The following is a 13,530-nucleotide window of genomic DNA, read 5'->3' as shown; positions in this document are numbered from 1 at the left end:
AGTGTAAGAAACTAAGAGTAACAGTCAACAGCTGCAATAGATATTGAGAAAGGGAAAGAAGCTGCTCACAGGGAAAGAAAACCTGGGATGAGAGAAAGGTGAAATGAAGGAAAGGAAAAGAAAAAATATATATATCACACAAGACAGCTAACATAATTGTACTACTAATGTCTTTTAGTTCATTGAAGGGATTGGTTGGTGCTTACACTGGTTAATTAATTTTTCATGCCTATATCTTGTAATCTGAGCAACTACTTTGAAGGTAACAATATGCAATATATTAGCCATTGTTAATTTCTTATTATCCTGTTTTGAAACTCTGTATTATTTTTATTTTCATTTACTTTTCTCTCTGTAAAGTTTTTTAAAAAGTGTGCATTATTGACTAGCATATAGTCTATTTTGGGGAATTCCCAGGTACCACTGAGAAGAATATGTATTCTGTTGTTATTGGATGGAACACTCTTTGGATATCTATTAAGAACATTTGTTTGAAGGTTTAGCTCAACTCTCATATTTGTTCATCAATTTCCTGTCTAGCTGATTTCCCCTCTGTGGCAGAGGGTACTGAAGTTCCACATAACAAAGCACTGATGATATCTGATTTTTCATATTCATTAGTGTTTGTTTTGTGAAGTTGAGTGTGTTGGTATTTGGTATGCATATGCTTATAATTATTAACTCTTCCTGTTGAATTGTTCCCTTAACCAATATGTAATGATCTTCTTTGTCTCTTCTAATGAGGCTTGGCTTGAAAACTGTTTTTTCAGAAATTAGGATACCAACTCCTGCTTTTATCCAGGTTCCCATTACATGGAGTACTACTGTTTTCCATTCTTTGATTTTCAGTCTGTGAGTTTCTTTTTTAATTAACCGCATATTGTTGGGCTTTTCTTTCTTGATCCATTCTGCCAGTCTGTCTTTTGGTTGGACACTCGAGATCTTTCACACTGAGTTATTCACACCGAGGAACTGACTTATTCCGTCACTGTGCCATTGTCTGTTGCTGATTTGCTCGTTTTCCCCTTGTGCTTAGCTATTCGCACCCAGATGTACTCATTCTTCTTGACATACTGGCATTGTTGGTCTCACTGGCTTCTTTAGGATATCCTCCAGAATTTTTTTTTTAATGCTAGTTTGGTCATCATGAATTTCCTGAGATGCCCCTTGTCTTGGAAATACCTTATTTCTCCATCAATTTTAAACAAAAGTTTTGCAGGATACATAAGTGGGTCTGGACGCCCTTATCCTTTAGGGTTTGAACACTTCACTTGTAAGCCCTCCTGGCCAGTAGACTTCGTGTAGACAAGTCTGCACAGACTGCTTCTGCCTCTCCCTTGACTACCCAGCCGTCCTCTGGCACTCTCCAGTATTTTCCACATCAGTACCACTGTCAGTCCACGTCTGTCTTCTTCTTTTCAGTCTGCTGCTTGCTGTGGGACTAGAAGTCTTGCATCAATCACATTAGCACTGCTGTGTATCAAGAGTAGGCAGGGTCTGAGATCTCAGTGTAGAGTGCATCTTCTGGAATGCATGTCCTTTCCTCTCTGTGGCCTGCCCACAGGTTTTGTTGCCAGAGATGAATGAGTTACTAGAAACAGTGAGAGAGCACAACGTCTTCAGGCCAAAGCTAGAATTAATTCACATAAAGGCCCAGCTCCCTCAAGTATACTTATTTGCAAATAGTATAAAGGAGAATTTAATCACTGCCAAATTCTTATGGAGCATACCATGAACACCTTTTCTAGTCATGTCAATCATATAACATACTCATTTTAAACAAAATATACCCTTTTCTCATTTTGTATTCATGTTCATTTTTATTTTTAAATCCTCTAAAAAGTATACTGGAAGTTTTAGCTAAGGTTTTTAAAGGTTTCTAGTAAAAAAATTCAAATTGAACTGAATAATCCTTTTTCCAATTACCCACAAAATACTGTATATAAAAACACATACAAAATATCAGCTAGCATCTTTTATTTAATTTTCTTTAACATCTTAATTTCACACAATTTGTAACTGTGTACATACGACATAAAAAGCAAAAGTCAGCTCTCAAGACAAGAGCTAAAAATTGGCTATACCCACCAGTGTGGAGATTTCTCAAAAAGCTAAAACTAGAGGCCCATGTGACCCAGTAATTCCCTTTCTTGGTATTTTCCCAAAAGAATTAAAAGCATCATATCACAATGATATATGCTCACCCATGTTTATGGTGGCAGTTTGTAATAGCTGTATCTTGGGAACAGCCAAATTGCCCATCAACTGATGGAAGGCACAAAGATGTGGTTTTTCTATACAAGGAAGGATAAACCTGAGACACTTCTAGGTAAATGGATGCACCTTGAGATCATACACTTAAATAAAATAAACTGGACTCACATGTGTAAATACTACATTGTTTTTCTGGTGTGAGAAATCCAAAGTGCAAATAAGGACCAAAATATATAACAGATACTGTGAAACAGGAAGAAAATGTTCAAGTAGGAAGGTAGAAAAGGAAGGAAGGGAAAAGAAAAAATGAGAAAAGGAAAACATGGAAACAAAGGTTTTGTAAAGGAAACGAAGAGGGATTGAAGGGAGAACAGGGAGTGGAAAATATTGAAATACATCAAGCAGCGGTACAAATTCCCTATGAAGAAGGTGAGCACTGTGGATGCCTAAAGTGTGCCAACAAACTTCACTGGTTACACTCAAACTGAAAATCCTTTCCCGTGAACACCTTACGGCATTACAGTGTGTGAATCAAGGCAAGCGGTGTGGTGCTGAGCTGAGTGACCAGCCGGAAAGGAAACAAAGACCCCCGTTTCAGAGCGACGTGCACGCTTGTGGAGGTTTCCTTCCTCTCTTGTATTTCTCATGTATCTTTACTGGGACACGTGTGCAGCACATGATGTTTCCATTCCTGTGAGCAGGAGGAACAGGGACACGATACAGCTTCACTCCTTTTCCATAAGGCCTTCTCTCCCTTCTCTGTCCCTTCCTCTACCCCTTGACCCTTCCCTATTTGAGAAAGATCTTGCTACTTCCTATTAACTATTTTATTTTGCTTTTTACTTACAACTTGGGAGTGTCACATAAGAAATACCTGTTTCTGTGTCTGATTTATTTTACTTAACATCAGTGCCTCAAGGTGCATCTATTTTCTTACAAATGATCCAAGTTTATTTTCTTTATGGCAGAGTAGTACTCCACTGTGTGTGAACACATTTTCATTATTTAGTACCCACTGATGGATATGTAGGCTGCTTCCAAGACTGCGCCATTGTAAACTGTGCCCATAAACAGGATAAATTCTTACCTGCTTTTGTTTTCTGCTGATATTAAAACATTTATCCATTCCCTGACAGTTATTCAGTAATCATGTATTACTAGTCAGAAGATACAAGGTTCATTCCTATCCCCACCAACGTGCTGTTTAGGTTTAAAAAGGCAAAGCTAACTGCATCCTAGTTTCCTCATCTCAGTGATCATAATAATCCCTTCCACCTATTAAATTTTTAGGAAACAACACAATGATGTCTCACTCCTACAAATGACGACAGAGGAACATGGTTTTACCATTACTATTTCAATCCAAAATTGAATTCAGATATAAAATGTCATTAATAAATTTATAAATACAAAGAATATTGGAGGAAAGCACCTCTCGGAGCTGCGGCCACAGGATGCCTGATTAGAAGGCCACTGCACTACCGAGAGCACAGAAATGCAAAAGCCACCACCTCGAGGTCACTGCAACAGTAAATGTGCTTATGAAAAATAAAATGAGTCACCTCCACAAACTGATGTGTACAAATGAGGATTACACAGAACAACTAAGCGGGCGCCCATCATCAATATGGGCAAAATAGCTAAATGTGCCCGCTAGGGAAGATAGGAATGCCGTCACGCGTGGACAGCACCACAGCGGGACGCGCACTCACACGTGTTTGAATACAGCAGATGAGCAAAATGTATCTGCAACGCAGCTTGCTCCTGACCGTGTGTGAAAGAAACATTGTTCTTCCTCTAAGATGCCTGCATGAAGAAGGCATCCGACTAATCTGCACTTCTGACCAACTTCCTGGGTGTTCCTAAACAACTCCCAGAAATACTGAGCTCATAAACCCCAAGTGCACCTGGGGACGGCTTCCGTGGAGATGCGCGCTCAGTGCAGACCTTCCTTTGTCCCAGTCTCACGTGGCCCGGATCTTGCATGCGATAATCAAAACTACACTGCTTGAACACTTTCATCAGGATCGTCTGATCAGGCTCCTCGTCTCAGCCTGCTCTCTCTGACCCATCTTAATGATGCACCACCGCAGGCTGCAATTTCACGCCCAGTCTTCAGAGAGGATGCCACCGTCCACCTGCCTGGTCCCCCCACCGCGCCCCACAGCGTCCCCGCGGACTACAGCACCCCCTGCGGCGGGTCGAGGACTGATCACTCCCGCTGAGCACTCGCCTGACGGTGCCTCTCCTCCAGGGCTGTTCCTTTAAGATGCAAACGGTGGCCAGACTATCTTGCTTGTCATCAGGACAAGTGATCAGAACCTCAAAACTGCAAGATTACCACCCAGCGCACAGGAAGCCGGCCTAGAGGCTGCCGGGTCCTAGCACAGAGCTCTTCTGGGTAAGGCATCTTATTCTGCTCATAGCATGTGTGTACGTCCAAAACGTCTCATCATTTCCAAGAACGAAGTGATGACGCTAACGATCAAACTTGTAAAATTACTTTATATTAAAAACGGCGTACTAGTGGAAACACATCATTATGAACTGAGGATATATTCTGACGATCTGAGTGGCTGAGATAACTTGTGGACATTTGCAAGTCTCCAGAATTACCCTCAAAACAGCAGTAAGTCCCAAAACTCCAATTTTAAAACACTCAAATACAAAAGATTGGCGGTTTCCTACGAAGTGTTTCACTTTTTTCAAACATGTCTCAAACATACCCATCTCATCCTTTGTACCCCTATTTCCACAAACGTCAACACTCAATAATTCAAAATAAAATTCTTTTTCCTATTCTCTCCACAGATGGGCTGTGTCATCTAAACGCTCTAGGATAGAATTAAAACATTCCATTTCCAGATTTAACCTAGAACACCAGAATCCTATCACTACTCTTAACTTTAAAATGAAAGTAAAAGTTCCCTCTCAGTTATGAAGGCTGCACAGAAATACCCGCGCGCCCTCGCTTTGAATGGAGTTACCCTCCTAACCCGGATCTGAGCACGACCCTGCCCACGGCCACGGGTCCGCGCGTGGGAGAGGCCGCGTTTGGGAGGCAGCAGCGGGCGGCGGGAGCTCCCGAGCGCGGTCCTGCCGCACCGAGCATCCGTCCGGAGCCGCCGGACAGAGCGGAGTGAGCGGCGCGCCCTCCTCGCACACGAACACGCGCACGCACACGCGGGTGGACGCAGCGGGGAAGCGCGAGCGAGGAGCTGCGGCGCCGGAGAGCGCGGGCCGGCGGCCCTCTGCAGCCCGGCGGCGCGTGTGGGGCTCCCCGGGCTCCCCTCCCCCGCCCCGCCCGGCCACGCGGGCCGCGCCACGTCCCGGGCCGTTAGCAGCCCGCCGGGCACGCACGCCGCCCGCGTCCTCCCGCGCGAGCGCTCCGAGTCGGCGCCGGCTGCGCTGTCGGGCGGGCGGGCGGCGCGCTCCCCTCCGCGCCCCCCTCGGGCTCTGCTCGTCTCAGCCTCGCAGCCGGAGAGCTGCCCACGGCCGCGCCCGCGAGGCGTCCCGGAGGCTCCCCCTGCAGGTGCCGGGCCGCGCGCCCGCGCTCACCTCCGCGGCTCCGGCTTCCGTCGCTCCTCCAGCGTGGCGGCCGGCGGCTCCGCGGCCGCGTCCCCTTCACGGCGCGCCTGGCCGGGCTGTGAGTGCGTGGGCGGCCCGGGCGCGCGGTGTGCGGGGCGGCGTCTGCACCCCTGCCGGCGCCTCCCGTGCGCGGACCCCCGAGGGCGCCGCCCGCAGCGAGCCCGGCAGCAGCGCCCAGTGCGGGCCGGGCTTTGACGGAGCCGCCGCGCAGGCTGAGCCGCAGCGCCCGCCCCGGTCCATATTTAAAGCCAGCTGGCCGCGGCCGTCCCCGCCCGGCCCCGCGTCAGCCGCGCCCGGGCACCGCGGGGAGGGGCCTGCGCCCGCCCCGGCCCGGCCCGGCCCGGTCCGCACCCCGTGCCAGGCCGGGGCCGCCGCGGCTCCGGGGGGCTCGGGAGCACCGAGGGGCTGGCCGCCTCAGCCCACGGATCGCGCCCGCTTCCCGGCCCGGGGGAGGGTCGCGCCCTGGGCCGCGCGGGTGGGGCTGCGGCCGCGAGGGGGCCCGCGCGTCACGGTGCGGAGTGTGCGGGACCAGCGCCTGGGCCGCGCGGATGGTAAACGCACGCTGGGGAGCAGCGCCCTGGCATGGGTTAGTGAGCCCCTGCACAGGCAGAGGTCGTCCGCAGATGCAGTGGGGCGGCCTGAGGAGCTGCTGCAGAGCAGCCGGGAGCGCGGCACGCCGCGCAGGGGCAAGTGTGCAAGCATCTTCGGTCAGCGCGTCGCGCGCGCCAGTGTGTGTGTGTGAGAGGGAGACAGGCGGTGAACAAATAACATTGTCAACAGCGGCCACCGAGACACAAAAAGCGCAAAATTTTTTACATACTGACTCACTGTTCATGGCTCCAAAACTTTCTTCAGTTCAAACCTATAGCTACCGTGCAGCAGTAAACTGGAGAAGGGAGTGGCCGGGACAGGGGAAAGGAGTTTGAGGGTGGAGACTTTATTATTCTCACATTGAAACCTGGAAGAGATCTATAGTGCCTTACTGGGATGCGAGACAGTTAGAGCTTGTATAAAAAAAAGAAAACGTCATAGATCCAAAATCCTTAGTACTCAGAAGTCACAAGGAACCACCCTAGCGGCCTTAACATCTGAAATTAACATATACTAACACCACATAAGTCTGTTGTCACATCTGACTCGCGTGTGTCCGCACGTTGCACATTTCCTGCCACAGTGACACACATTCCAGACTGAAGCTTGACCAAAGTGGGGCGTTAGAGCTTTCCCCTAAGTGATGAGGCTTTGTTTCTAGACTGTTAGCGTTGACTGGCACTCACTGACACATGGCAAAAGCTAGTAGCCCATAAGCAGGCTCACAAGCGCGCGCACACACAGACACACACACAGACACACACACTCATACACGTCGCCTCTGTGTTAAGGCTTTGCCACTGCTGTCCTGCTGTTTCCCGGCTGCGGATTATGTATTTCGACACAACTGGCGATTCCTCATGGTAATTGGGGACTGGCCATGAAGAGTCAGCTTGGCGAGCATTAGGAAAAGGAAAACTCCAGCGAGCACATTTCCCATGTATTCTGTTAAACCGGAGAAGTGACCTTCACAGCACTAGATGAGTGACCCCTGAAGGCCTTTCCCTGGGAGACTCAAGACTCCACCCGGAAGGGGATGAAGCTGGAGCGTTCCAGAGTGGGTGTCGGGGGACAATGGAAGCACCTCGGGGTCTGAGTTAGTAAGAAGAGCACCTGGCGTCTGCTTGCTACCCCCCAATTAAAAGAGCAGCTCCATTTGCTTTCCCTTCCAGTAACTGAGATCCGTGTGTTTTTCCTCTAAAAGGTCATTGATTAACCTTTCCTCCCAACTCTGCATGTGGGCACCTTTGCGGTTGCTTTTCCAGGTAATGAATAATGAGTTCTTTAACCTATCCTAAAACACTTGATTCTCATAGGCCCAAAAAAAGGATCATTTGTTCTTTTTGTCTTAGAGTTCACATGGCTTGGTGACGAAAAGAATGTACGAAAAATTGATGGAACTGGAAAAAAAAACAGTGTAACCTCTACTAATAATGATTTACTTTTTAATCAGTAACGCTCTGTGCTTAACGACCTCCGGGGTGCCCACCCTCGGTTTAGCTTATTAATCAAGTTTCCTTCCATCCAAGGTCCTGTTAGACATTTAAAGAAAACAGGGAGAGAGAAGGAGAAAACCTGTTTCAATGGCAAGCGCCATCTAGTGGCAGCAGGTGACGAAGCCTGCGGATGGCGTTTGAAGATCTCCAAGGCAGGGCAACCCAAGTGGGATCTCTGCAGTCGCCTTCTCAGACTGAGGCTTTCTTTCTCTCAATAAATATATTCTGCTCTTTAAAAAAAAAAAAAAGATCTGCAAGGCAGGGAAGGTGGAAGTTCTGAACAGTAGTCCTCGACTGCTACTCAGAATAGATAGAGTATAATCACACTGCTGATATTTATCCCTGAACCTACATGGATCTCATTTCCAGATACAGTTATTACCAGGGCTTTTAGTCTGTGTGTGACTTTGAGTAGTCCTAAAAATATTAAGTACTTTTGTATATTATACTATATACTAGATACTTCTGTACTTAATTCATCTATATAATACAGCAAAAGTGATCACTAGATAATTATATATAAAGCACTTTGTTCAACATACAGCAAAACCCTTACATGTAACTATCACATTCAAGGTTTTTTCATTCAGTTTTACCAGGAAAAATGTAAAGATATCATTGGATATTTATCTTGGGGTTATAAAGTAACATACCAAATATTTAATATTGGGTCTCAAATAGAATGATGGTAGTGTATGTATTGTGTTTTGGTTACTACCTATTTCAAAGAATGACCAGAAGTATTTCTCAATATCGAGTTCTTCTTAAATATGACTCATTAGTGGAAGTTTGACAAATATTTTGCTACACAGAGTAGAGATTTTCTTTGTGCTTGTATTTGTTCTGATTTGTAGTTTTTTATGAAACAATATTGCAACAGAATGGTCATTAAAGTCGATTCTCTGTATTAATCTAGTCAACCACTTCATTATGTAAGAAAAAAGAAAATGACCTTTTATTTCAGGAACAAGTCAGAAATGAAACTGACGAAGGATCAATAGATAACAGACTAAAAGCCTCAATTTTGCTTCACTTATAGTCCATCTGACAAATTCCTGAACAACTTGCACTTACATACATTTATAATCTACATTCCCTATACAAACCCCACATTTAAAAATAGCTGCAGCCCCTTCTACGAGGTGAAAAGGGAGACGAACATAATTTTTGCAAGCTGTCGGCATGGCATGAGCTGGGGAAAATGATTTTATTTAGTTAAACATGTGTCATGAGTTGCTTCACAGTTTTAACAGCTAAACGCTCAACCATATCCAACTGTCATTTTAAAAACACATGCCTAAAATCAATATTCTAAAAAGAGGTGCAATCTTGGTTAATGTCAAGGAAGGCAAACAGCCTCTCTGAACCTTAGTTTTTTTAGCAGCAGAATCAAGGGTTTAAGTTACCCCAAACTTCAATAACTAAACAGCTGAGTGTTTTCCTGTACTACCATTTGAACAATACAGTGATAGAGACACAAATCTTTTGGAAATGTGATTGGGGCTTTTATCATTGAAAGCTCTGCTTTGTAACCTGAGGGCAGTGTTCACAGCCTCTGCCTCTTACCAGGGTTCTCCCATGAGTCAGAGTAACACAGGATACAGACCTCTGTTTTGAAGGGGAAGGGAAAATTCAGACCAAGCTACAATGCCACTAAATCCTAATCCTATGCCCTGATTAAGAACATGGTGTGGCTGCGGGTGAGATAGTGGAGAAGCGCACCGACCTCTCTATCGGAGTGGACTCCCACACGCTCACACCTGGCCACTTTCCACGCACAGTACTTGATGCTGTATATCCAGCTGGCCTCCCCCTCCCTGGAGATGAACGGCCCCCAGTGCCAAGCAGCTCCAAAGCTGCCTTGCCTCTCTCCCTGAGGCGGAGTCCTGTGGCTCCTGCTGTCCCAGTGCTCGTACACAGGTGTCCTTGTGGGCTGACCCGTCACTGGATCAAACTGGATGGAAACCGTTCTGCCCCATGGCCTGCTCCCCACACAGGCCTCTCCCAGGGAAAAAACCCTTAATGTGCCCTGCGCATATCTGCCAGACTGCTCCACATAGGAAGTGGTCCAAGATAGAAATCTAAATATTAAAAATTGCACCTCAGTAGGGAAAAGAACGAGCTGGGCAGCCTGAAATATGTCCTTATGGCATCTCATTTTCCTCCTGCTGACCAAACACTGCTCAGGTCCATACAGAATATTGTACATAAGTGGGTTATCCGTGATCAGCAATTACTTGTTAAGAACCTACTTGCCCTGTGTCAGGAACTCTCCTTGGTGATGAGTTCCTGCTTTGTGGAGCAAGCAAGTAAACAAATAAATGGAGCTGATTTCCATTTTCTTAAAATGCTAACTGCTCGGAAGGGGTAAATGTTACAACAGCAGTGGCACAGCCATACAGCTTCCCAGTAACGGGCAGGACGCTTGCTGACTGCAAAGCGGAATTTTGGAATTTGGAAACAATATGCTTTGGTTATATTTTCTTTTTATTGTGGTTATTTAAAATGAGATTTTCAGTGATTTTTTTTCTGACTTCAGTTCCATGTATGTGCTTTCTTTCCACAGTTCTCCCAGTAGGGCCCATAGCATAAAGATGTTAAGGCCATTACTAATGTCCTGTGAGGGCTAGGGATTTAGCTCAACAGCACAAGCACCTTCCTGGCCAGCGCAAGGCTGTGAGTTTGGTGCCTAGGACCAAAACACAAACAAAGACAGTGATGTCCTGTGAACCAGGAATGCCACAAAGTCTGCTCATGCTCCTTAACGTTTTTACTTTCCATTTTGAAAGAAGTAGGGAAAGGAAATCTTGGTGTTTTGGAGCTGTTGTTGTGGTATCTAGGTGCTGGGCCTAGTACTAGAAATGTTCATCCACTTAAAATTAAATTTGGAGGCTTCTCTCTGTTTACCAAAAAAAAAAAAAAAAAAAAAAAACTAACTTTTACCAAAATTACACAGAAATTGGTTATAAGTGCCAACATGTTTCCCCTATTTCAGCAATCCCTATTTCCACCTAAAGAAGGCTAGTATTTAATAAAAATGTGTCAGAAGCTACCATGGTAGCTTATATAATGATAAATCAGAAACTGGAAGACTATTCTTGAATTAATAGGCAAATTCCTTTCTTTCTCAGTTTCCAATGAGTTTGGTTTTTTTATTTATTTATTGTCTTTTTCCTTTTTATCGGTACCGGGGATTGAACTCACAACTGCCTGCTTGCAAGGCAGGCGCTTATGCCACTGAGCTAAATCCCCAGCCCCAGCTTCCAATGAGTGTAAGCAACTTTGATTCCCAAAGCTAAGGAAAGCAACCCCAAATCACTGATGCTCCTCCCACTGCCCCAGAGGCTTAGCGATATCTTGGAACCAGTCACCTGGCATTCCAGTCCCACAGCAGGACAGTCTAGGCTCGATCCAGGCATGGTGTGCACATCCATGATCCTAGCACTCAGGGAGGCTGAGGTAGGGGAGGGAGCACAAGTTCAAGCCTAGCTTGGGCAACCTAGCGGTTTAGCAAGACCCTGTCTTAAAAAAGCAGTAAAAGGGCCTGGTTCAATCCCCCGTTCTATCAAGAAGAAAGAAAAAAGCTCAAACAAGGAAAAGAGTCTAAGAAGCAAATGGCACACACTGGAGGAGGGCCTTGCCGCTCTGTGCCCCGTCAGTGGCCCTCACTCTCTCTTACTGCTTATTTGATTAAATTAAAATACAAAAAATATTGACTGTTTATTCAACACTTTATCCTGGCAAGAGTAAAAGACACTCCATTTAGAGAACAACTATTCAAAAGCTTCTGCTGACACCACAAAATAAAGAGCAGAGTAATCAAGTAGATGGGGGCGACTTTTCCCAAGACACCCAAGAAATGATTGCCCGCGGTGAAGCAGGGCGGTGCCCAAGCCTGCCTCCAGCTCTGCCCGTTCTCAGGCCTCCAGCCAAAACAAACGGAAATACTCAGGGAGCTCTGAAAATGCTAGTCCATAAACTGAATGCTGCCTTCAATAACTGATAACAGCTATCTCCGTCGAGTACTTCCTAATTCTCAGAAAGCCCTTGTGCGATAGGATTAACTGTTTTCTTCCCTTCTACCATTGCGGAAACAGGCTCAGAAGTACCAACCATGGGCCTCAGGTCAGACAGGACCGGAGAGTGAGGAGAAGGAGCTCGCTCTCCACTCCACCTGCTTCCCCTCCACCCGGAAGGGACACACCAAGCAGATCCAGGCCGCCTGGTCGCTGGCCTTTGCTACATAAAATCTGGGCTCCTTATCTCCCCTTCCTACCCAGCCGCACCCCACACCCCATTTTCATCCACGCTGAACAGGCTTGTCTTCCTACAGCACTGTTTTCACTGACCTTGTGGCTTCCCTTAAACAGAGAAACAAAACCAACAAATGAGAAACTTTCCATTGTTCACCAGTTATCTTAAAAAGTCCAGGATATTTGGTTTGGAGACAGAAAGCTGTCATGACCCAGCTCCATGCAGCTGTCTGTGCGGCAATCTTTGCGTGGCCTGACGCCCTGCTCAGCCGGACTTCTCACACCTCCTGTCACTCCTGTCATGGTCCGGGTCCCAGACCCTTGCTCATGCCCGTTTGGCCAGGAAGGCCTCCGCTTCTCCTGCCACCATCACTGCTGTTTAATGCCTCTCTTTAAAGCTCCAGGTCAGGTACTAGCCAGCCTATACTGTCCTCACTGATTAGGTCAGCCCCAGAGGCTCCCTGTGCCCCGGGAGCACGGGTACACAGGGCGGGGCACATCTGGTCTCTTTAATCCCTCACCTTCCCTGGCTCTCCTTACCAACTCCATTTCCCCGTTCCTGCCACCTTGCTTATTTTGCTCTTTAAATCATTTATATTTTGGGTCTTTCCCATTAGACAAGCTGTTCAGTGCCGCACACGCCATCCCCATGTGTCTTCCAAATTGCCCCGAGTAAGCTGCAGGCTCTCTGAGAGTGGGGGATGTGTCAAACTCGTAGCCTGGCTTGCCTCTTCCAGTACAGTCCCAGGCATACAGTCAGCTCTTGCTAAAAACTGAATGAAGACGCGTTCTGTTAAAAGCATTCACTAGCTCACATACAGTGATCTCCCCCCTTTCACAGGTCAGACTGACCCCAAGAAGCGCTGGACGGTTTATTTTTCTGTGCCTATGAATGTAGAAGTCATTTTTACATCCAGTCACAGGCTAAAGGTAAAATACAGAGAAGTTTTCATGAGGATTAGATTTAAACATACTATTTTATCTTTGCTTTAAACTGTTTTTGACTCATTCACTGAAAAAACTATTTATGAGACAGGTTTGTGCATGAGATCCAATAAAACACTGCAGAGATGGACGAGGCCACTGACCACAGGGAGCCGGTGGGACAGACAGGCAATAAACAGACACAGGAGCACGAAGCCCTGAGTTCTCGAGCAGGAATCAAGAGGGTGTAAGGAGAGGGCTGAGGGTGAACCCTTCAGATCTGCTCACCGCAAAAGGCCGGAGCAGGTAATGCCTGGCCACAAATGAGCTCGCTGTGCTGTGGAGAAAGAAGACCAAAGTTCCAAGATGCTGAAGCCATGCATCACAGCCACACACAACACAAGCCATGTTACAGCTGCGCCTGGGGCAGCGGATCTGCCCCCAACCGAGGAGCAGATACAGAG

General features: G+C 46.6%; 1 protein-coding gene across 1 annotated transcript in view; it reads right to left on the bottom strand.

The window, feature by feature from the left end:
* The window catches only part of Slc4a4 (solute carrier family 4 member 4), a 329,139-nt gene extending 323,234 nt beyond the window's left edge, over nucleotides 1–5,905 (bottom strand). The window contains exon 1 of the mRNA XM_063240311.1: nucleotides 5,773–5,905. The gene's annotated coding sequence lies outside the window, so the exon portion shown is untranslated. The remainder of the gene's footprint in view (nucleotides 1–5,772) is intronic.
* Nucleotides 5,906–13,530: the final 7,625 nt, after the last annotated feature.

The sequence above is a fragment of the Cavia porcellus genome, unplaced genomic scaffold (genome assembly GCF_034190915.1).
Source record: "Cavia porcellus strain 051 isolate PalLab524CR breed Dunkin Hartley unplaced genomic scaffold, mCavPor4.1 scaffold_30, whole genome shotgun sequence".
In the NCBI taxonomy this organism is placed as follows: domain Eukaryota; kingdom Metazoa; phylum Chordata; class Mammalia; order Rodentia; family Caviidae; genus Cavia; species Cavia porcellus.
Note: the sequence above shows the minus strand (reverse complement) of the source record. Positions and strands in the feature narration are given on the sequence as shown.